Genomic DNA, 23099 nt, shown 5'->3' on the forward strand with positions numbered 1-23099 from the left:
TAAGCCTGCCTACATATTTCTTCAAGCTTACAATATTTGGAGTTTCTCCTCATTTGATTTTTGCATTCAATAGAAAAAAAATTAATTATAAGCACCTCTACTAGGAAATGAGCTTGGGAGTAGGATATGTTAAAGTGACCCCTAAACATTCTCCAGCAAAGAAGTGGCTGATAGATGTCAGAGCCTAGGGTACCTCTTCCTCCAAATTCCACTTCTGGCTTCTGCCTTGTAAGTTCTCACCCTATTAACAGTTACAGCCGACCAAGAAGGCCCTGGAGGGCCAGGATGGCTCTTTCTCAACATCAAACGACTATTGCAAAGGAGCGGAAATTCCAAAGGTCTAAGCAGGACCTGGAAGTAGCAGACAGGCAATTCTCACGCTATCAGTTTGAAGCTACCCAGCCATGCAATGAGTTACCTCAAAAAGTAGGAATTCCCTTCACTAGAAATGTCCAAAAGCTGGCTTGTGACCTCCCAGGGATACTCTGAGGGTCTCTGCATGGAATGAGAATTTCCTAAGGCTTCTTTTCCAACTGTTGAGTCTATACCTCCATCCTCTTCTTGCCTCCATCTGTAGTTAATATAAAATCTATACTTCTTTCAGAGCTAAAATTAATTTACATGGAACATAGCTTTAGAAAAGCGGAGTGGTACTTCCTGCTGAGGTAATTCTCTGACACCTGGTAAACCACATTTGAGGTATGGCAAGTCTCCGTAAAAATGGAAATTTCATTGACTTGGCTTCCTATCCCCAACTGGACCTTTAATACGGGGTGTACAAGGGAACTTCAAGTGCTGCTGTTCCTTGGGGCTGCAAATGTGGCTTGCTGTTCTTCCTCCCCAGGCAACTTTCCCTGGGAGATCCTCTCTATTCCCAAGGCTTCATTTAAGATCCAAACACTAAGCACTGCCGAAATCATATCTACAGTACAGATCTCTGGGGTGCCTGGGCTGGGTTTCCAAATACCTTTAGAATATCTGCATTTGCATGTTGCACACATGCAAGCTGCCCAACCCTATACTCATTTCTCGTTCCTTCTGCCGTCTCCTTCCTGTCTCAAATACGATGCTCCTTGTGGTGTTCTATGTCTTAGGGGACCAAGAATCCCAAGGAGCATCCTTGTCCTCCCAGCTTACTACTCTCCCTACATCTAGCTTCTCAGTTTGTGGGGCTAAGTCATAACTATGACTTACATCCCCAATTCCCTGCCTTGTTCAGGCCCTCGTCACATCCAGCAGGCACCAATATTTAAACCTCCTAACCTGTCGTCTCTTCTTAGTAAATCCTGCACAGCATGGCCGGACTGACCTTTCTCAACTGTGAACGTGGCTGTGTCTCCCCCACACTCAAATATCTACAAATGGGTTCTGAAGATTTCAGGATAAAATTTAAACTTTTGGGCCAGGCACGGTGGCTCATGCCTGTAATCCCAGCACTTTGGGAGGCCGAGGCAGGCAGATCATCTGAGGTCAGGAGTTCGAGACCAGTCTGACCAACATGGCAAAACCCTGTCTCTACTAAACAAAAATTAACTGGGCATAGTGGCAGGCACCTGTAGTCCCAGCTACTAAGGAGGCTGAGACAGGAGAATCTCTTGAACCCAGGAGGCGGAGGTTGCAGTGAGCCAAGATTGCTCCACTACACTCCAGCCTGGGCAACAGAGCAAGATTCCGCCTCAAAAACAATTTTTTAAAAACTTTTTAGTTTACCACATCAGTGTCTTCCTGATGGGCCCTCTGCATATCCTCAGCTTCCCCCATCTGGTCTCCTCACATCCCCTCATCCTTAGCCATAACAAACAGCGTGTGGTTTACAAAAAGCACCCAGTTGCTACATACGACGATTCCTTCTCACATGCCTTTTCCACCCTCTGCAATGACCTAACCTCCTCTTGTCTGACAAACATCCCTTGTCCTTCAGCATTCAGTTTGTTAAGGCTGTTTTGCACGCACTTTATTGTTCTTTTTTTTTTTTTTTTGAGATGGAGTCTCACCCTGTGCAGTGGCGCGATCTCAGCTCACTGCAAGCTTTGCCTCCCAGGTTCACGCCATTCTCCTGCCTTAGCCTCCCGGGTAGCTGGGACTACAAGCACCCGCCACCACGCCTGGCTGATTTTTTGTATTTTTAGTAGAGATGGGGTTTCACCGTGTTAGCCAGGATGGTCTTGATCTCCTGACTTCGTGATCCGCCCACCTTGGCCTCCTGAAGTACTGGAATTACAGGCGTGAGCCACTGCACTGGGCCTATTGTTCTTAAAGACTGCAGTGTAACCAGTAAGTAGCACAGTGCTGTTAGTATGGAAATCACCAGAAACTTGGATTGGTATACTAGCTCTGCCACCGGCTAGTTATGTGTCTTGGGGAGGTTAATGGGCTACTGTGTGGACTAAGAGAATGCATAAATGTAAAGTGCATACGCCTGGCAGAGACATATTTTTATCTGCCCAGACTCCCTTTCTCCTAGACATCATCTTCCCTTCCCACCCTCCTCCGTCCCATTCATATGGTTTTTCCATGGCCAGAGTTGACTGTTGGTCTAGGGATGGACACCTGATCTCTGAGTTGAGCCAATTAGGGACCTTCTATGGAAAATGAAAGAAGGAAAAAGGCAGCAGAAGGCAAGAGGGGGAAGAGAGGGAGAGACAAAGAGGAGAAGAGTACATCTTTGTGAGAAGAGTACATATTGGAAATAGAATCTCAACAGAGTCCCTAGTTCTAGGTGTTCCCAAGATCCATTTGTCTTTGGAATATCTGGGTAACCCCATATCCACTAGCAAATTCTCCTTGAATGGCTGTCAATTGCAAGCTAGAGTCTAACAACACCCAACTCGCAATACGCCCTCACTATACTATTATTATTAAACTGTAAGTGCCTTGAAGGTAGCGGTAGAATCTTATTTAATTTTGTATTCTCAGAGATTAGCATAGTGCCTGATATAATGCAGGCAGTCAAATACCTACTAGATGAAAGGTTTATTGACTTCAGGGGAGAAATTATAATTCGGAGTTAAAATTTATATCACAAGCTCAAGGATCTCTACCTAACATCCTGTGCTAAGAGGTAAAAGACAACAAGAAGTAGCAAATTTTTCCCAGTTATGACCAGAGCAAGCCAGTGAGGTAAACATCTGACAGCCACTGGTCAGGCATATTTAATCCTCTGAGTATCTTTGATTTATTATCAATTAAGTAAATCAAGGTTTATTTTAAGGATTCAAAAAAACCTGTTAAACTTACACAGATAACTATTACTGAAGCTTACCAAGAGTAGACACTGAGCTGTTCAGAAATCTAGCAACTGAAAAAAAACAAATCATCACTCCCATGGCCTGGGATACGGAAGGACTCAGAAATTGTTGGAAATTCCACAGACTCAAAATGAGGTAACTGTTTACCTTCCTTATTGCATTTTAATCTAGAGATTAAAATAGATCTCATTGTTCCAGAATCCTGCCTATGGTAAGAAATGGGTTCTCAATGGCTGAGAATAAATTTTAATAGCGGAACCAGAAGCATAACAGGAAATCAGGAGGAAGAATTTTTCTTCATAAAAAGGACCATGAGGTTAATTTTCATTTCATTACATTTCTAAATTGTGTATACTTTTGTATGCTGGTTGCAACATATCCTTTCTGTGTTGACATGAAGTATAAATTAATCAGTAAATACATAAAATTCTTATATCCTACATTTTCAAAATAGTCCTAACTCATTAATTTATTCCTAAAATAACTAAGGTGCAAAGATTCAAGAATAAGATGACTGATAAATTTGATATATGAATTAACCAAAACCAACACCAAATCATGGTTAGATTCAGGCTTACCTGAAAATTTTATGAAACCACAACCTAATAAAACACAATACTAAATGACTACAAATGCAATCTAGGACACTTTCCATGGCAAGCTATATTTAGAATTCCAGGCTCTGTTGTGTAGAATGGTTCTCAGATTTTCATGTGCCTATGAGTCATCTGGAGGACTTCTTAAAACATCAGTTTTTGGGCCCCACTCTCAGAGATTCAAACTCAGTAGATCTAAGGTAGGATCTGAGAAAAGCTCCCAAGTGGCGGTGATACTTTGGGTTTACTGATGAGGACTGAGTTGCACTGGCCTAGATGAATCATGGTCGCTTTGATTTCAGCAAACACTGGAATTCCCCTGCATCCTCAGCCTCATTCCGCTGAGCTAGAGAATTGTACGTGATATACCCTTAGTTTATAATCCACTGGTGGTGGCTGGAACTACCAGAGTCAGAAGCTCAAGGGACACCTAGAGATGGAAAGGGGATCCTAGTGAGGCATTGAATTATGGTAATAGGAACATAAACCTGGTAGGGTTGGGGGGCAGTCACTGGGAGTGGGGAAAGGGGGACTGGGGACTAGGATAATGGGGAATCCTAAAAGGTTGGGAAGAAAAATACTGGCAGGTCACTAGCTGCAGGGGAAGGGAGTGGGAATAGTGGTGAATGAGAGACTACCTCACATGGAATTCCTGTTAGGAAATGGTTGGGAATAGAAAAGAGGGTGGGAGAGGGCAGAGGACACACAGGAAGCTTGTTTCCCAAGGTGGAAGTGGCTGCCATACGAAGGGGTACAGGGCATCCGGATTGCTCAGCACATCCAACCTGGAAGGTGAATAACCATCTGGGACAACTCTTTTTATATCAAAGATAATGATACACTATCTAAATTATCAATTACAACACACTTTTACTAGAAAGAAAAAGGATGGAAATAACACTTGTAAATACTTGTGATTTAATTGTATATTGTCTCAGTTGAGCATCCCAACAACAAGATAGATAGGGAAAGTATTATCTGTCCCATTCTATAAAAATTGAATCCAGAAAGCTGACTAACCTGGGGTCAGATAGCTATTGGGTGGTAAAATCAGACTCATATCCCACCTGATTTCAAAACCTATTCACCCACTACCCTATGCAGCAGAGAAAGGAAGCTGAGCAGCTCTCAGATCTAGAAGGAAAACCAAGGGTCCACTGGTATCATACAAGCCAAGTGTGAGGTTTTAAGAGGGAAAGGTGCCAGGTGCTAAGAAAAGTTCAAGTGCCCACTAGATAAGCAAAGAGGTTATCAGTGGCCACTGGTAAGGACTATAAAATTCAAAGTACTAAAATACTCTCCCCTCCCAGAGAAAGAAAAGTTTTAAGGTGATAAAATGCACTAAGTCTGAGATGGAGTGCATTCATTTCCAGGGAAGTATTTCACTTGTCTGCTTCCTTTCTATGAATAAGTTAAAACCTTGAAACAGCATCCATGCCTCTACACAAATTTTAGCTCTAATCCAAAGAGGACACTGTTAAACAACTGCTCTAAAATGCTGTCACAAGTTTCTAGAAATTATAAATAGCAATTTACAGAGTAATTAAATAACAATTTTTTACTTTATTTTTATTTTTTTGAGATAGGGTCTCAGTCTGCCACCCAGGCTAGAGTGCAGTGGTGTGATCATGGCTCACTGCAGCCTAAACCTCCCAGGCTCAATTAATCCTCTTCCATCAGCCTCCAAGTAGCTGGGACTACCGATGTGCACCACCACGCCTGGCTAATTTTTTTTGTATACTTTTTGTGGATACAGGGTTTCACTGTGTTGTTCAGGCTGGTCTCAAACTCCTGGGCTCAAGCAATCCACCTGCCTCAGCCTCCCAAAGTGCTGAGACTGCAGGTGTGAGCCACTGTGCCTGGGCAACAATTTTTTAAGTTAGCTCCAAATTCCATGGACATTTCAAAACTTTATATGTTTTTGTAGTTAAAGATTTACTGATAATTTAGTTTTGAACTTTCAAATTATTTTTTAAAAATAATTTTGACTCCTGAAAGTAAAAATTTTTAAAAGCACACCCAATAATTAAAAACTTAACTGCATAGCAATTTGGTAATCTAACAATACAAATTAGTAATCAAAAAATGCAAGTGCCTTTTAAACAACTATAGCACAAAAATCTAAAGAGGAAAAATGTTAAAAAAAAAAAAAAATCCCAAAATGTCCTCAGCAGTTTTACTGTTAGTAGAAATATTGGTATTGACTTTTTGGAAACTATTTATATATGGATATATGAAGATATTTAAAAATATAATATATATTATATAAAATATATATTCCAGTAACATATATATGTAAAATATATATATTTAATTATTTATTTTAGGGGAAAGCATGAAGAATGCAGTCCCCCACTGCCACAAATTATGCAGTCGAGTTTCCCACTTTCGGGGAAATCATGGGTCAGCACATCCAGAGTGCAATGGAGGAACCTCACCCTGGGAAAACCACCTTCGTGATCATGTTATCTTCCCTGCCAGGTAAGAATGGGATGCAGAATAAATGTTATCTATTAAGAGCTGGCAATAAATATAAATTAAATTGAAGAAAAAGCTAGTAATGTTAAATTTGAATTGGAGATATCAATATGAAGTCAACTGTTGAAATACATGTATTTTTTAATGCTGTCTACTCAAAGGGCCTGGAAACAAGGACAGCCTAGGACTGTCAGCATTCTAAACACCCAGACTTTGGTTTCCAAATACTACTACCCACTGAAAGATACCAGTGTTTCTTGGCAAAATGGCTGGTTCCAGATATAAGACAGTAAAAGTATAAGGTGAGGCAGAGGCAGCTTGTAGGGCCAGAAAGCATAAAAGCATTCAAAGATAATATGGCATTTCAGAAGGACCCAGGAGTATGTTTGAAGGGGTTATAACTGGTTAATTATGAGTTAATTAACATCAAAAGCAAACAAATGTTAAAACAGAGAAAAAAAGTCCCTAAATCTACAGTGGTAGTTAAAAGGAGAAATAAAACTAAATTTCTAGGGCTGGGTGCAGTGGCTCATGCCTGTAATCCTAACACTTTGGGAGGCCAAGATGGGTGGATCACCTGAGGTCAGGAGTTCAAGACAAGCCTGGCCAACATGGGGAAACCCTGTCTCTACTAAAAATACAAAAATTAGCCAGGCGTGGTGGCAGGCACTTGTAATCCCAGTTACTTGGGAGGCTGAGGCAGGAGAATTGCTTGAACCCGGGGGCAAAGGCTCCCTGATCTCAGACTTCCAGCCTCCGGAACTGAAAAGTAAATTTGTTGTTTATAAACCACTCAGTCTGTGATACTTTGTTACAGGAGCCCAGACTAAGAAATAACAAAGACGCCATCAGAGAAATGAAAATCAAAACCACAATGAGATACCATCTCATACCAGTTAGAATGGCAATCATTAAAAAGTCAGGAAACAACAGGTGCTGGAGAGGATGTGGAGAAATAGGAACACTTTTACATTGTTGGTGGGACTGTAAACTAGTTCAACCATTGTGGAAAACAGTGTGGTGATTCCTCAAGGATCTAGAACTAGAAATACCATTTGAGCCAGCCATCCCATTACTGGGGATATACCCAAAGGATTATAAATCATGCTGCTATAAAGACACATGCACACATATGTTTATTGCGGCACTATTCATAATAGCAAAGACTTGGAATCAACTGAAATGTCCATCAGTGACAGACTGGATTAAGAAAATGTGGCACATATACACCATGGAATACTAGGCAGCCATAAAAAAGGATGAGTTTGTGTCCTTTGTAGGGACATGGATGCAGCTGGAAACCATCATTCTCAGCAAACTATCACAAGAACAGAAAACCAAATACCGCATGTTCTCACTCATAGGTGGGAATTGAACAATGAGATCACTTGGATGCAGGAAGGGGAACATCACACACTGGGTCCTATTGTGGGGAGGGGAGAAGGGGGAGGGATAGCATTAGGAGATATACCTAATGTAAATGACGAGTTAATGGGTGCAGCACCAACATGGCACATATATACATATGTAACAAACCTGCACGTTGTGCACATCTACCCTAGAACTTAAAGTATAAAAAAAACAAAAACAAAGAAATGTTATTTTTTATAGAAAAATGCCATAATGTACATAGAGGAATTGATAATTGGAGAATAATCGTTCTGCAATCTCCAATGACATAATTGGTTTGGGCAAAGATCATCCGCAGATGCTAAATCTCCTAGATGAAAGATTATTGTCAAAAGAGTGGCTACATGGTGCCACCTCACAGATTGCTTGCTAATTTCATGGAGACAAACATACCTTTAAAAGGGAAAGACATGGTGAAAGCAAGTGATCAAACATGCGTCCTGTGAGTGGGACGACCCGGCACTCCATGAGCAGGATACACCTCCTGATGTGTTGCACCTTGAAATGCACAGCATCAGCTAGAAAGTATTCTTCCCAATCTAACTAAGCCTTAAGGCATAAATCCCAGTGTATGGGAAACAAAGGAGATAGAGAACTGGGCTAAACATCACAAGGAAACAACTAGAAAAAACTAAAACATTATGATAGTCTGTAGAAAACTAGTTTCGTTTCTTCAAAAGGTCAACCTTATTATTATAAAGGCCATAAAAAGACATTTCTGGGATTGGGCCGGCGGGGGAATGCGAATATGGACCAGATGTCATGAATCAATGAGAAGTTTCTTGGGGGCAATAATGGTTTGTGCTTCTATAGGAGAAATGTGCTTGTTCTTAGGTGATTCAGAGTGAAATGTTTAAGGGTTAGATAATGTAAAAGGATTCAAAGAAAAAAATGTATTTAGGGAGATAAAGCAAACTAGCGAAATGTTAATAACACGAATCTAGGTGAAAGATAGGTACACATTAAGTTATTTTTTCAACACTTCTACATGTTGGAAATGTTTAATAAAAGGTTGAGAGAAAAATCTACATCTTGCTTTAATCCTATGAGGAAATGAAAGTTTTTACAAATGCATACAATAAAATGTTAAAACATATGTAAAATTCAAAATTATGGAAAAAAGGAATAAAAGAAAATATCAAGAATAGGAGGAGTTTCAATGCACATGTACTAATCACAGTTCAGATACTTATTAAAAATTAAGCCTCAAATGTAGTTCTCGGTTTCCTGGCTGCCATAGCAGAACTGTGGCCACTGTCGCAGATTTCCATCATCCAAAGGCCAACGCTGCTAGTTCTGTAGGGAAACTAGAGCTGGTTCAGAGGAAATGCTTCTTCCCATGGGTTTCCTAAGGGAAAAACTCATTGATAAAGGGAGCAACATCCTCATCATCACCCCCACAATATACACAAGGGAAAGGGAGCCTTTTCCTTTCTATTGTCTGTCTTGCTATAGAAGATAAGGGGGTAGTTCCAAAGTCAAGTTCACTTAAAGCCCTGTTGGGAAGAGACGTAGGTAGGGTTGAAGAATAAAGACAAAATTCACGGAGTACTACAGAGGTGGCCAAGCTGCACATCATTCAAAATAACTTCCATAGATGCCATCTGCTCCAAAACAATTTTTTGATAAAAAGCTGGGCAGCAGACCAAAAAAAAAAAAAAAAGAAAAAAACGACAAAAACCATCATTTTCTGTTTGTTGCTCACATAAGGAAATAAGATTGATTTCTGTATTGTTGAAAAGAGATCACCTTTTTCTTTAAAGCTGAGCAGCACATTTACTGTTGAACTCTGACAAGTATAAACAGTGTAGAACTTCTGGAAAAACTAGATAACTCAGGCAACTCTCACCGCAATGGATGGCCACCCCACCTGCACATAGCCAGAGTTTTTCTTAAAAGTTACTCTGGTCTGCTGCAACTCAGGAATGATCTACAGTCTAGAAAATCTTAGATAACTTCTAATTATTTGGGGTAGTCACAGGGGTGGGGGTGGCCAAGAGTGACCTTGGCAAGTTACTCATAGCTCAGTTTTTCCACCTAAAAATGAGGATAATTTAGTATTTAACCTCTCAGGGTTATGAAGATCAAATGAGTTTTATAACAACCTGTGAAAGCCTGGTATACTGTAAAGCCTCAAAAATGTTATAGCACACTTATTTTTTAGGTAGATTCATATTCCTAAGTAATAGCCATGAAATCATGAGTATCACATCAAAGCTTTACTTTTCTCTAATAGACATTGAGAGACTGTGCCTCCTAAATCATTTTATAGCCCTCAGAAATAGGTAAATATTTGTCACTCTCTTCTGGAAGGCAGAATAACACAAAAGCATAAAAATAAAAAATTTAGAAGTATGTTTGTTTTGGGAAAAAAGAGGGAGGATAGACCAAAATTTTCTTCTAATGGTCAAGAGATATTTCCTTCGACCCTGACCTTCACCCATGGTATAGGCTCAGCATAAGCTTCAGGGATTAGACATCTGTTAACTTACATCATTTCCTCTAAACCAGCCACTTTCCAGAGTCAAACGTAGAAGGAGGGTCAGCAAAAACCACTGTGTTAGAATGCTCTTGAAAAATTTCCCCATGTGATAAAGAATATACTGATCCCAGTCAATAGTAGAATAATACGCCAAAAGCTAGGGTGACTAGCAATCCCAGTTTACCGGACACTATTCTGGTTTTAGTGCTGAAAGTTCTCCCACCCTCTCGGTTCCCAGCAAACCACAATGTTGGTAACCTTCCTCAAAGCTCACTTGCTCTTCGTGTAAAACACTGCTCCAAGCAACACAGACTAGAGACTTTTTAAGTTGGAAACTGACATAGGTATTAGACGGCACGTCCAACAAACTACTGAATCTAAAGTTGAGGAAAGCAGAAAGGGGCAAACTGTACTTCAGACACACCCAGAACCCAGAGAGGATTATCTCTGAGGCAATGAGCAGAAACAGGTTGTCATGGCATAAAGCCCAAGAGTCAGAACAGATTTTGAACACTGTGGTGCCAAAAGTGCTAAGGTTTCAATTAGCAGTGAGAAAAGATGACTTCTTAGGACCCAACACCACTGGGCTAATGTGTTATATTTGGGGCCGATTCCTTGGATCCCTGGGATTTCGAGCTATATGAATCCAGTCTTCCAGTTATCAGTAGAAAGTTCAAGACTTTTACATCTAAAGCACCCATGTTATTCCAGGTCTCTGGGCCTGTGAATGAACTGTCAAGTGAAAAGTCAACAACTGAGTCTGATTTTCGTGCTTCTTTGCATGTCTGGCAATTTTTAATTGGATTCCTGACACTGATTTTGAGCTTATTTGGTAGTGGATATTTTTGTATACCCACAAATATTATTGAGCTGTGTTCTCAAACAAAGGGACATAGTTACTTTGAAAGAGTTTGATCCTTGCAGATTTTCCTTTTAAGATGTGTTATGTGGGATGGGACTGTGTTAAGTCTACAGCTGATTATCCCCTACTATTTAAGGCAAGACCCCTCCTAATGCACTGTGAATGAGGTTTTCCCATTTGGTTGATGGAAGAGGCACTATTCTTGGCTCTGTGCAAGCACCGGGTACTGTTCCCCCTAATGCATTTGGATGGCTTCTTCTCCAGCTGGTTTCCTATGAATGTGCTGATCAGAACCTTGGTGAATACTTGAGGTAGACTCTCTCTGCAGATCTCCAGAACTCTCCCTCTGTACAACTATGTCTTCTCTAGGACACTGTTCTGTGAAATCTAGCCTTCTTGGTCTCCTCAGACTCTCAACTCTTCTTCAACTCAGAGGGTTTACTTGGTTCTGCCTGGGTGGGGAACCTCTCAAATGAGCATAAGTTAAAAAGGGGGCAATCTCTCAAAGTGGGGACAATCACAGGGCTCACCCCATTTGCTTCCCATCTTTCAGAGATTACTGTCTTTTGTTGCCTGATGCCCAGTGTCCCACAAACCATTATTTCATGTATTTAGTTTGTTGTCTCTTTTTTTATTGTGTCAGACGAGATGGTACATCCAATGTATTACTGTTACTTCATCTTGGTTGGATGCAGAAATAATCCCAGGCTAATTTTCAAGCTAGATGAAGGATATTGAATGTTCCCAGTACAATGAAATGATAAATGTTTGAGATAATATGGTAATTACCCTGATCTGATCTGATATATTATATGTATTGCAACATCATTATGTATCCCATAAATATGTATAACTATGTGTCAATTTTAAAAATTAAAAATTAAATGAGGGAATCTTTGTCAACATTTTAAAAATGAACTGATGCCAAACAGGATCTGACACTGTATCTAGTACTGCAAAGAAAATTTTACTTTAGAGAGTGAAGCAGTATTTATAACAATGGATGGGATCTTGTGACCTTGTGGGTGATCACAAGAGCACGAAAGATCCCTACAGCTTAACAGAGTACCACGCACTTGGCATTTTGTCACAATAATCTATTTCACCTCCTAGCTATGCTAGGATATTAATTTACCTAAGAATTGTCTTTTCTTAAATTGGGTAATACCTAGGTCTAATGTGTATAGTGATCATTATAGCAGTTTATGAATCAGACTCAAAGGTGTGGAAGGATCTTCAGGAATCATATAATTCCCTGCTGTCTTCACCTTCAGTGAAGACCAGATTTCAGTGTGTGCACGTGGTGGAGAAAGGCGGGATGTACCTTATTTACCACAGCATCCCTAGCACCCAGCAAAGGGCTGGCACAAAGACAGCTCTCAAATATTTTAACAAACAAATAAAGGAAGGAAGGAAGGATTGCTACTGTTTTGGCCAGTTAAATATGTAACATGAACTCCTTTCAGTGGTTCCAAGGCATCTTGAGTGAAACACATATACCCTCCTTTGTCCTCCTGGTTTGGTGAGAAGCAAAGGGAAGAAGAATGGTGGTTGTGATCAATGAGAACACAGATAACTCATTTTTGTAGCTGTTACCCAACTAATCCTAGTTTTTAAAATATTTTATTTTACTTATTCACATAATGGATAAGATTATAAATCACTCCAAAGACATAACATCTTCTTATAAAACAGCCTCACATGCTCTTTATAAGTCCAAATTGAAAGCTGTCTTTTAGTCTTCATGATGATGCCTCAGGAAAAGATTCAGCTGTTTTGGGTCTGGATTCAAGTCGACTGCATGTCAAGTTTTTAAATTTTATTTAAGCCCTTCATGCTGAAGCTCAAATTCATGTTATCACATTGCTGTCACCGAAGGTCCTACTCAACCTTCTCCTCTCCAAATTAGACCATCGTTGCTTGCTCTTTATACTAGCCCCTCATACCTCTGAACTTTATATTAAACATTTATTTATATTGTGCACATGATATTTTATTGTACTTATTTGAAGGCACAATTAGTTTTCTTTGTGAGGGTTTCATGAGGGCACTCACGCACCCAGGTCAGCACCTTGCATATATTTTTATATAATAATTATTTAATGTATATACCCTTATCTATTTGTCATGAGCCTTCAGACTTTTTATGGCTTCCCTTTGACCCATCTTTCAAAAATAAGTCCTAGTACACATTTGCAATGGATCCCCAAATGGACCATTACCACCACCACCACCACCAACCCACCAACCCCCTACCACCCCACCACCCCCCTACCTCTCCCCGGATAATCTCTCCATTGCTTTCACTTCCATTTGATTTCACATCTCTTTCAGTAGCTGCCACAGAGAGCCTTGTATTAAATTACATAATCAGGTATCTTTCTACCCTATTAAATTGACAAGAATCCAGAATCAGAACTCAGTAGAATTCATCTTTGTGCTGCTTGCAGGATGTGGCCCAGAGATTGGGGTACAAATAATTATATTATGCTATTATTGATTACAGGCACCGATTAAGATTGGCTAAGCCTTTTCCTAGGGTTTCTAGCCAGTTTAATAGGCTAATTTAGGCTTACTTTTTAGCCCTGGTAAGTGTAAGTGCAAAGAGGAAATGCTTTTTTTCGTTGTTGTTGTTGTTGTTGTTTTCATAAATAACTCTACAAGTTTCCTAAAAGTTTGCTTTTCAGAAACCACTTGTAAGTATGCAATCTCTCTCCCCGACTGTCCACACCTCCACAGGGCAGAAATGTGTGTGTAAACTGCCATTCCTAGTGTCCCAGCAGGTCTCCCCAAGCTTTCAAAACTGTCCTTAAACTTTTGTAGTCAAATTTTACACTGTGTCTAATGCTCAGTTGAAGGGAAAAGTGAAAGGCTTGTCATCAAAATCATCTTAAGGCTTTAAGCAAATAAGGAGATATGGGTAAACATGACTATTATTCAATGTCAGTTTTATTCCTCAGCTGTAACACCTTTATAATTTCACTGCTTTGGTAAAATACAGGAGCTTTAAATACCTCTCACTCTCTGCCAGATAAGGAAGATGAACAGTCACGGGGGACAAAATTTTTTAATTCATAGAATTTCAAGAGAATGTAATCTAAAACGCATTTTAAAGATATTATTTCTTCCTTTATTCTAATTGTCACACATTAATTTCTCATTATTTGCCTCATACTATGTACAAACAAAATGAGCTAAAAAATCTGTAAAAATCAGAAGCTAAGTTAGTAGCAACAGGCTGACAATTACCATAATGGATATATATTAATTCCATAACCATATACATTGATCCAGCTTCAGTAACAGCAGCAAATGCTATCCCTGGAAAAGACAGGGGAGGGGTAGCTTAAGGAAGTGGCTGTATTAGGAAAACAAGCCACTAGGAAGCACATGATCTTCAATTGTAGTTCCTCATTAACATTCATCCAAAAAACAAGGGGGAAATAGTGTGTAAAAAGCAAGGTCAGATCTCAAAATAGGTGGATGTTACATTTTCACAACTAGCTCTGGAATCAGTAATTTGTTCATTTTTGTGCCTTTTCCAGCTCCACAGGTAAAGCAAGATGCTCAAATGTCTATTTTCAAAATGAACCCTGCAGTGACTTGCATTTTAAACAGCATGGTGCATTATCTTTAATAATAGCACTGGCCACATTTTGGAGGAAGTTAACTGTCTCAGCAAATGACAGAAAATGATCCTTTCACATCTGCAGCTAGTAATCTAAGCTCTGAATAGTGATTCATTCACATCAGTCAGTCAAATAATGGCCTAATTCTTCTTCCAAATTTATACTGCTTATTGTCTTATGGAACAATCACAAAATCTGAGGTTAGGAAGTAGATCACCTGAATGAGAAGAAACAAAGCTATCATCTGACACCAATGCTTGCCACCAGGCCCTTCACATCCCAAGGGACAAAGCCCTTGCATGGAAATAACCCAAGGAGGGGGCACATCCATTGTTGCTGTGGGGGCCACCTTCTGCCTAGCATTTCCTCAGTAGGTTTCTCTTTCACTTCTTAAGTGACACTCAAGAGATAGAAGCACAGAATTAAAAAGGAATATAGCACGTGCTAATAGAGAACATCATAAACCCAAGAGGCTGAAAGAAAAAGTTAGCATGTGTCCTTGTCTTCTGGGGAGATTCTCATGCTGCTATGAAGAAATACCTGAGACTGGGTAACTTATTTAAAAAACAGGTTTAATTGACTCACAGTTCTGCATGGCTGGGAAGGCCTCAGGAAGCTTACAATCGAGGAAGAAGGAGAAGCAAACACATCCATCTTCATATGGCAGTGGGAAGAAGTGCAAAACAAAGGGGGGAAGTCCCTTGTAAAACCATTAGATCTCATGAGAACTCACTATCATGAAAACAGCATGGGGGTAACCACCCCCTCGATTCAATTACCCTACCGGGTCCCTCTCATGACACATGGGGATTATAGGAACTACAATTCAAGATGAGATTTGGGTGGGGACACAAGCAAACCACGTTAGAGGGGATGTTGAAAAGAATCAACAATCGAAACCTCTGAAAGTATACCTTTCAAGCCTAAAGATCTTAATATATATCCATTAAAAAAATCAAGAAACAAAACAGGCAAAAAGCTCGATGTCACCTAAACTGATAATTATGGGAAAAGCAGAACTCAGACTTTGAAAATGATTTATATAAACTGTTTCATCTTGCAGATGAAGAAAATGAACTGTAGAAAATTCTCCAAGATCTCCAAGGTCATATGGTGATGACCTTGATTATGACGTACTGAATCCCTGACGCATCTCCTACAACTCAGTGTTGAAAGGCTCAGCATGCCTTGGTGCTCCTCCTTCCAAGCGTAAAGATTAAATTTACGACATCACTATAACCTCTGCCTTCTAAAGAATCATATTCCTATATCCCCTGCTCCAATTTACAGCAGTTTGAATTGTTGCTATTAAGTTTCCTGGCCACAGAAATGATGGGGCTGTTGGATGAACATGGCTTAACACGGACTGACTGGGTGTGGGAAAATGAAACTGCACCCTCTCTTATTTTGTGTTTTATCATTTCCCCATCTCTTCCACATATATCATCTTCCTTAACACTCCAACAATCCTGTGTGGCAGAAAGAGCAGGCATTACACCTCCCTTCTTCTAGATAAGAAAACTGAGTCTCGGACCTGCCTAATTGCAACAAAATATAATACAAATAAGATGATATTGGAAACTAAGACAGACAGTGAGATTTATTGAGACTAGCATCAACTTAAAAATTGAACTAGACTAGGTTAAAATCCCACTTGCTTCCTTACTAGCAAAATAAGCTATGGGCCTCATTTCTCTCCTCTGAATCGGAGCTACTATAACCACCTTCCTTCCAGGCATTTTTGAGGATTAGACGGAGATTCTGCAAAACGCCTGGCACAGCAGCAGTCTCTCAGCAAACGCCGGCTAGCATTAGGAAGCACTAAAATTAAACATTCCAACAAATCACAAGTTTCAAGTCCTGGAAACTGTAAGTAGATAATACTAACAGTTTCATTTAAATTACAGAATCTTCAGACATGGAGTTGACAACAGTTGATTAGCTTCAGTTGACATTCATAGCCATCCCCTTTTCTATTTGTTCAAGTATTTCTGGCTCTATTGACTTTCTATGACTTTTTGCAGGTTGCTTTCTCCTTGTCAGACACATTGCACACTTTGTATATTCAAATACATGTCTTATTCTCCATTTTACTCCCAGTAATAGATCGTTTAATTCCAGAAGAGAAACCATATGGTTATAGAGAAAGAGGCAGGTGAGGAAATGAACCCTCACCGCTAAGACTTCCTGGAAGGAATCAGTGAGTCTCATTCCCTTAAGCAGGGCACAGACCCAAACACTTCCTGGGCCAGAATGCCGTATCTAGGGCACCGTGGTGCTTGCAGCAAGCTGGAGAGCATGTGTCCTTTCTAAAGGGGCAGCTTGTACACAGCTCCAGCTGCCTGGGAATATGGCTCAGTGTTACCAAGTCTCCCAGCATTTCAATGAAAGCCAAGAATCTATATTATGAAAAATTTCTAGATTTTTGAAAATACGATGTGGGCCAAACCAAATAATGCTTATGTGCAAATCTGGCCCATGGGTCACCAACATTTCCTGTGTTACCCTAAAGCCTTCTGAGATCTAATATACCAAATTGCAGAGAAACTCTGCTCTGGAGTTTTCTACCTGGAAAGTTGTGCAGAGAGCAAAGATCATGAGAGACCCAGAGAGTGGGCTGCTGACATCAAAAGGATGAAATCTTAAACAGAATCCATTGGAAAGTAGGAAGATGGAGAAGTCAGGGGTTAGGATATAAGATGGCTGCTGGCCCCAGGAGAGGCAAGAGTTCTTATGGTCAGAAAATGACAGCGAGAGTGATTAGCTGGAAAACAAGGCCATTGAGAGAGGTTTTTGCACGAAAAAACAGATATAAGGGCTTTTCACTACATATAAGGCTGTGATCTAAATAAACTTGAATGTCTGAGAGAGGCAAACTGACTTGAATACTTTTGAGCATCTATCGAGTCTTCAAGGCTTTCAGATGCATGAATGATATATGATCCTTAGGCCTCTTTCAAAGACTTTGTTTTGATGACATCACCCATGACTCTTTGAATGTCATTTCTAGAGGGGTGAAATGGAAGGAAACTTGGAATAAAAACAAATGTAAAAGAATCTTTGTGAATTTGGTATACAGCTTTTACAGATATGTACAGACATCTATCTTCTCTGATGAAACAAACCTAGAAGTAGTAAAGAGTCAGCACTTTAATATCGTATTTAGAAATATATGACTCATGGCATAATCAACTTTAAAAAGTGTGCTGAGAAAATCCATTAGTCAGAGATTCCAATCATTCTTTTATACATGAAAGGCAGAGATATAGTAAAACACCAATTTATCCTTTATCATTTAATTTAACAGACATCATTTCTATCTTTTTAAAATTGCTTTAGTGAAAATTCAATACGTTTTTAAATGATGATTTTTGCTCTCCAAGGTAGAATAATATCAAACAACCCTAAGAACCACTCAAGTTTTAAATTCACAGAAATTACATTATACAACACTGATTCCCCTTACAGAGCTGTTTTTGTTTGTTTTTGTTTTTAGACAGAGGCTCACTCTGTCACCCAGGCTGGAATGCAGTGGCATGATCTCAGTTCACTGCAACCTCCGCCTCCTGGGCTCAAGTGATCCTTCCACCTCAGCCTCCAGTGGAGCTGGGACTGCAGGTGCATGCCACTACACCTGGCTAATTTTTCTGATTTATTTATTTATTTATTTTTTATTTTTGTAGAGATAGGGGTCTCACCATGTTGCCTAGGCTGGTCTCAAACTCCTGGGCTCAAGCAATCCTCCTGCTCTCACCTCCCAGTGTTGGGATTACATGCGTGAGCCACTGTGCCTGGCCCAGAGCTGTTTAAGTAAAAATGATTATAACTTTAACCACACCCCATTATTGACAAATGTAGACTTTATAGTCCAAATATTCCTATTCAGAGATACTCATTCAAAATGCAAAAGGGTGTCTAATACTATGGCTACATTGTTGATCACCTGTATTCCATTTCCTACAAGTGAATTTTCAACAGACTCACTTTCACACTTAAGGTAATATACCATTAATGTTCCCCAAAAGAAAGCAAACGTGTAGAAGCAATGCTGCCATTCTCTGTAAACCTAAGTTTGGAAAATTTTAAATTTGCTTGTTAAGAAAGAGTTAATCTGACTCTTACTATAGGCACTATAGGGTTGCTATTGTCTTAAGCTGTAGCATCAAGGTGGATGAAAAGGGAGAACTGAGATTTCAGGAAAAAAGTGGGTTTAATTTTAAAGCTGGAAAAGGGTTCAGGGATATTCTCTCATTTGACAGACATAGGAAACACAGTCACTAAACATGACTAAGACTGCTGCCCAATTTGTCGGTAGAATTCAGGTATCCTAATTTCATTCCCAATGCTTTTTCCACTGAGGCTCTTGATAAAAACTGGCAAAGCAATAAATCTAACCATGAGACATAAGGATCTTTTCTAACTCCATTCATCCACATCATTGTTATTATCTCATTTTGCACATTCATCTGCAAGCACCAACACTTTAACTTTAGAGCAGTTGTTCTACTGCAGGGGACATTTGGCAATGTCTGAAGACAGTTTGGTTGCAGCAGCCAGGTGAGGGTGCTACTGGCATCTAATGGGCAGAGCCCAGGGATGCTGGCAAACATCCTGTAATGTGCAAGACAACCCTCAACAACAAAAATTAGCCCACCCAAAATGTCCTTACTGCCAAGGATATAAAAGCCTGGTCTACAGCTAATGTAAGAAGGTGGGCATTTCTTCTACAAAGCAAGTTTGCAGTAATAAAGTTGAGTATGGCATTACTGTTGAAGTATGGTACATAACTGGTAAGGTAAGAACTAATACTAGTTTAAAAAAATCAGAAACAGGCATTATATTTAAAGAAGTAAGATAACACGAACCTAGAGTGACTGGCCACTTAGCTGACATTCTTATGCCACCAGAATTTGTGAACTGTGCAACGAGCACTTGCTAGTTTTGTCTGCTAGGTAGAATTTTAGCTTTGCAGGATTGCAGGATATTTACCATTGCTGTCAGTTTAGAACAACCAATTTACTTTTATGTTGCAGGAACAAAATACACATAGATATATGAAAACTTTTTTAATATTGAAATTCATGCAGGAAAATTAGATTTGGAAATCCAAACCTCTCTTTAACCCTTAACTGCTTTATCTTCCCACTGAGAACTTCTTAAATCAAAGTAGTCTTTCTTAAAACTAGAATTATCACATAATAATAGTGGAACAGATTCATACACACAGGTACAATATGGGTAAAATGTTTTTATGAGAAACATGCTTTCAATGTGCAACTCAAGTAAGCTAAGCCTACAAGAAATGGCACAAATTTGAGTAAACTGTTTCCCTTGTATAACGTTTGAAAATAATTTTGAAGTCTAAAAGGCCTCAATAGACTATTTCAGGATTATTATTTTTTAAAGGTGAAGCTTTAAGATGATAATTTGAGCACTCACAATGAGAAAAATGCCCACTCCTCATTAGGGCCAAATGAATGCTCTCTGGGCAGAGGGAAAGAGCACTTGGCTGGCTGGCCAAATCCTGTGGATGATTATTTTTCCTTTTGTTCATTCTCTCCAATTAAGAGTGAAGACTACGTCTGTCACTAGGGAGGGATTCCAAAGAAGCCCCTCCTGAGAAGGTGCCCTTCCATTTTATGTAGTAGCCTGACAAGGATCTGGTCCAAGCTTTTCAAAAAGACGTCAGCAGATCTCCTCAGCTCCCCAGAATAACTGCTCTGTCCAAGCAGCTGGCTTCCAACCATCCCACAAACTGCCATCCAGAGATACATTTATTCATGTGGTTCCTTCCCTCCACCCCATCACCGTCGCTGTCTGTAATGCCCTCCCCTCCTCTGTCTCTCTAGTCTCCACATGCCCTTCAGGGTTTAGCTCCTAGTTTTGACCTCCCTACTCTCAAACCTTCCCACCATGAACTTCACCCTCACTTGAATTCCAACTGCATTCTCTCTGGATCATTTTTTCTAGCCCTTTATCATTTTTTAAAATCTCTTCTAGATTATTAAAGGCCTCACTTAACCTCTGTCTCCTGGGCTCAAGCTATTCTCACGCCTCAGCTTCCTGAGTAGCTGGGACTACAGGCATGCGCCACCATGTCCTGCTGATTTTTTATATTTCTAGTAGAGACAGGGTTTTGCCATGTTGCCCAGGCTGGTCTTGAACCCTGGGATCAAATGATCCACCTGCCTTGGCCTCCCACAGTGCTGGAATTACAGGTATGAGCCACCATGCCTGTCCTAAAGGTCTCACTTCTAATAGGTTTCTCTTTCTAGGTAGAGAGAATATTAAAAAGTATATTTTTCAGACTCCCTATAAGACCCAATTGAACCCCCAAATTGTTCTTGACCAGTAGTAACCACTTAATGCACAAGTAGCCACAATGACTATTGGGTCCCGGCTTAGTTTATAAATTCCCTAAACTTCCAACTCAGCACAAGAGCTTTTTCTCAGCATGCATTTATACAAGCCAACGTCTGCGGTGAACTCCAAGCATCCTCTTCCAAGCAGTCTAGTTATGTCAGATGTTGGGGGTGGGTATCATTGGAGTATGGAACTGCTAATGGGGAAAGCCAAGAGACTTGTGTCAAGCTGTTTTTTAACTCTCTTCTTCCTGCGTCCTTTGATCTCAGCAGGGCTCCCCGACCCTGTCCTTCTGATGTCTTGCTATCCCACTGGGATGTAAACAGCCTGCCCAATTCCTCCAGCACTAAGGTTTGGAGCACTGACTTTGGTACTTCCTGACATCTACACTTAGCCCCTCTGGTGGTTTTAAAGCTTGTTCACAAATTCCTTGACACCCATCCCTTCAAAAGTGAAGCCTGATTCCCTCCCTCCTAAGTGTGGGCAAACTTAATGACTTGCATCTAGTTTATAAAATATGGTGGCAGTAACAGTGTGTAAACAGGTAATAAAAGACATTAAGGCTTCCTCTTTGCTCTTTCTTTTAGATCATTCACCATGGGGAAGTCAGCTACTATGTCATGAGGGCACACGGCAAAGGACTGAGGTTTCCTACCGAAAACTAGCACTAACTGGCCAGCCACAGGAGTGAGCCACTTCAGATAGGATCCTCCATCACCAGCCAAGCCTTCACATGCCTATGACTCCCGCTAATATCAGGATGGCAACCTCATGAGAGGCTGAGCCAGAAATACCCAGATAAGCCGCTCCCAGATTCTGACCCACAGAAACAGAGTGACATCATAAATATTTGTTTTAGGCCACTGAGACTGGGATAACCTGTACGGCAATAGATAACTAGTACAGCACTCTTCCCCTTCTCCATTCTGTCACTTAGAACTAAGTCCATGATGCTCATCCCTAGGGATGAGTTCTTTCAAGGCCAGTCTTAATCAGTATTTCTCTACCCTGCTCCCTTCCACCCTACACCCCATGCTTTCCCCCTCCTGCCTCGAGGTTTCACATACAGCAGGCATTCCACAAATGTGGATTCAAGAAATACCTCCAGTTCCAGCCTTTCCTGCGGCTCATTCACAACCCAGAAAAATGTACCAAAAAGCTGACTTGATCCTCGAATGCTTATAGAACTTAAGACAGTGCATGGTAATTTGTAAATTGCCTCCTGATTATGAAGAGTTTATTATTAATACAGGATCTGGATTAAATTTGGCTGACACTTTCATCTGTCTGTGCTAATCTAATGCTAAGTCATAGCTTCAATGCCTTTATCTCCACGGTCCTCACTTCAGATAATCAGTCATTTACTTTATCAGTCATTTACTGCACATTAGAAGTGGTGAAAATTCTATTTTACACCAGAGCAATGGTCCTTCAAATTTCATATCTTTAAACTTTCCCCTTTGATTGTTTTGCCCTCTTGCCTACTTTCCTTCTGAATTCATCTTCCTGCCTCCTCCCATAGACCCATATTAGTGCTAAATATAACAGCAGGGAAACAAAACAGGCTAGGATCTCATCACAGCTGATACAATTCCTTTAAAGTAGCTTCCTCTCCCGGAAACGTCTTACGAGCACTTTTTTTTTTTTTTTTTTTTTTTTGAGACAGAGTCTCACTCTGCCACCCAGGCTGGAGTGCAGTGGCAGGATTTCGGCTCATTGCAAGCTCCGCCTCCTGGGTTCGCGCCATTCTCCTGCCTCAGTCTCCCAAATAGCTGGGACTACAGGTGCCCGCCACCGCGCCTGGCTAATTTTTTTTTGTATTGTTAGTAGAAGCGGGGCTTCACTGTGTTAGCCAGGATGGTCTTGACTGATGAGTACACCTATCCAGCAAAGAAAGCAAATGTTCTTTCGGAATGTGCTTATGATACCCAGAAAACAGTGTTAGGAGCAAAACGCATTGCCTTTAATGGGCATCGCACCAGCTGGTATAAATGCCCACATTACCTTCCGGGGGCTTCCAGAGGGGTGGTT

General features: G+C 40.3%; 1 protein-coding gene and 1 non-coding gene across 3 annotated transcripts in view; both read right to left on the reverse strand.

Annotated features, from left to right (window-relative positions):
• Window positions 1-23099, reverse strand: part of PPM1H (protein phosphatase, Mg2+/Mn2+ dependent 1H) — a 289566-nt gene that overhangs the window by 200993 nt on the left and 65474 nt on the right. The gene's annotated exons all lie outside the window — the stretch shown is intronic.
• LOC123567822 (U1 spliceosomal RNA) lies at window positions 6169-6333 on the reverse strand. Its single transcript, XR_006690921.2, has one exon. It is a non-coding gene; the product is annotated as a U1 spliceosomal RNA (small nuclear RNA).

The sequence above is a fragment of the Macaca fascicularis genome, chromosome 11 (assembly GCF_037993035.2).
Source record: "Macaca fascicularis isolate 582-1 chromosome 11, T2T-MFA8v1.1".
Classification (NCBI taxonomy): Eukaryota; Metazoa; Chordata; class Mammalia; order Primates; family Cercopithecidae; genus Macaca; species Macaca fascicularis.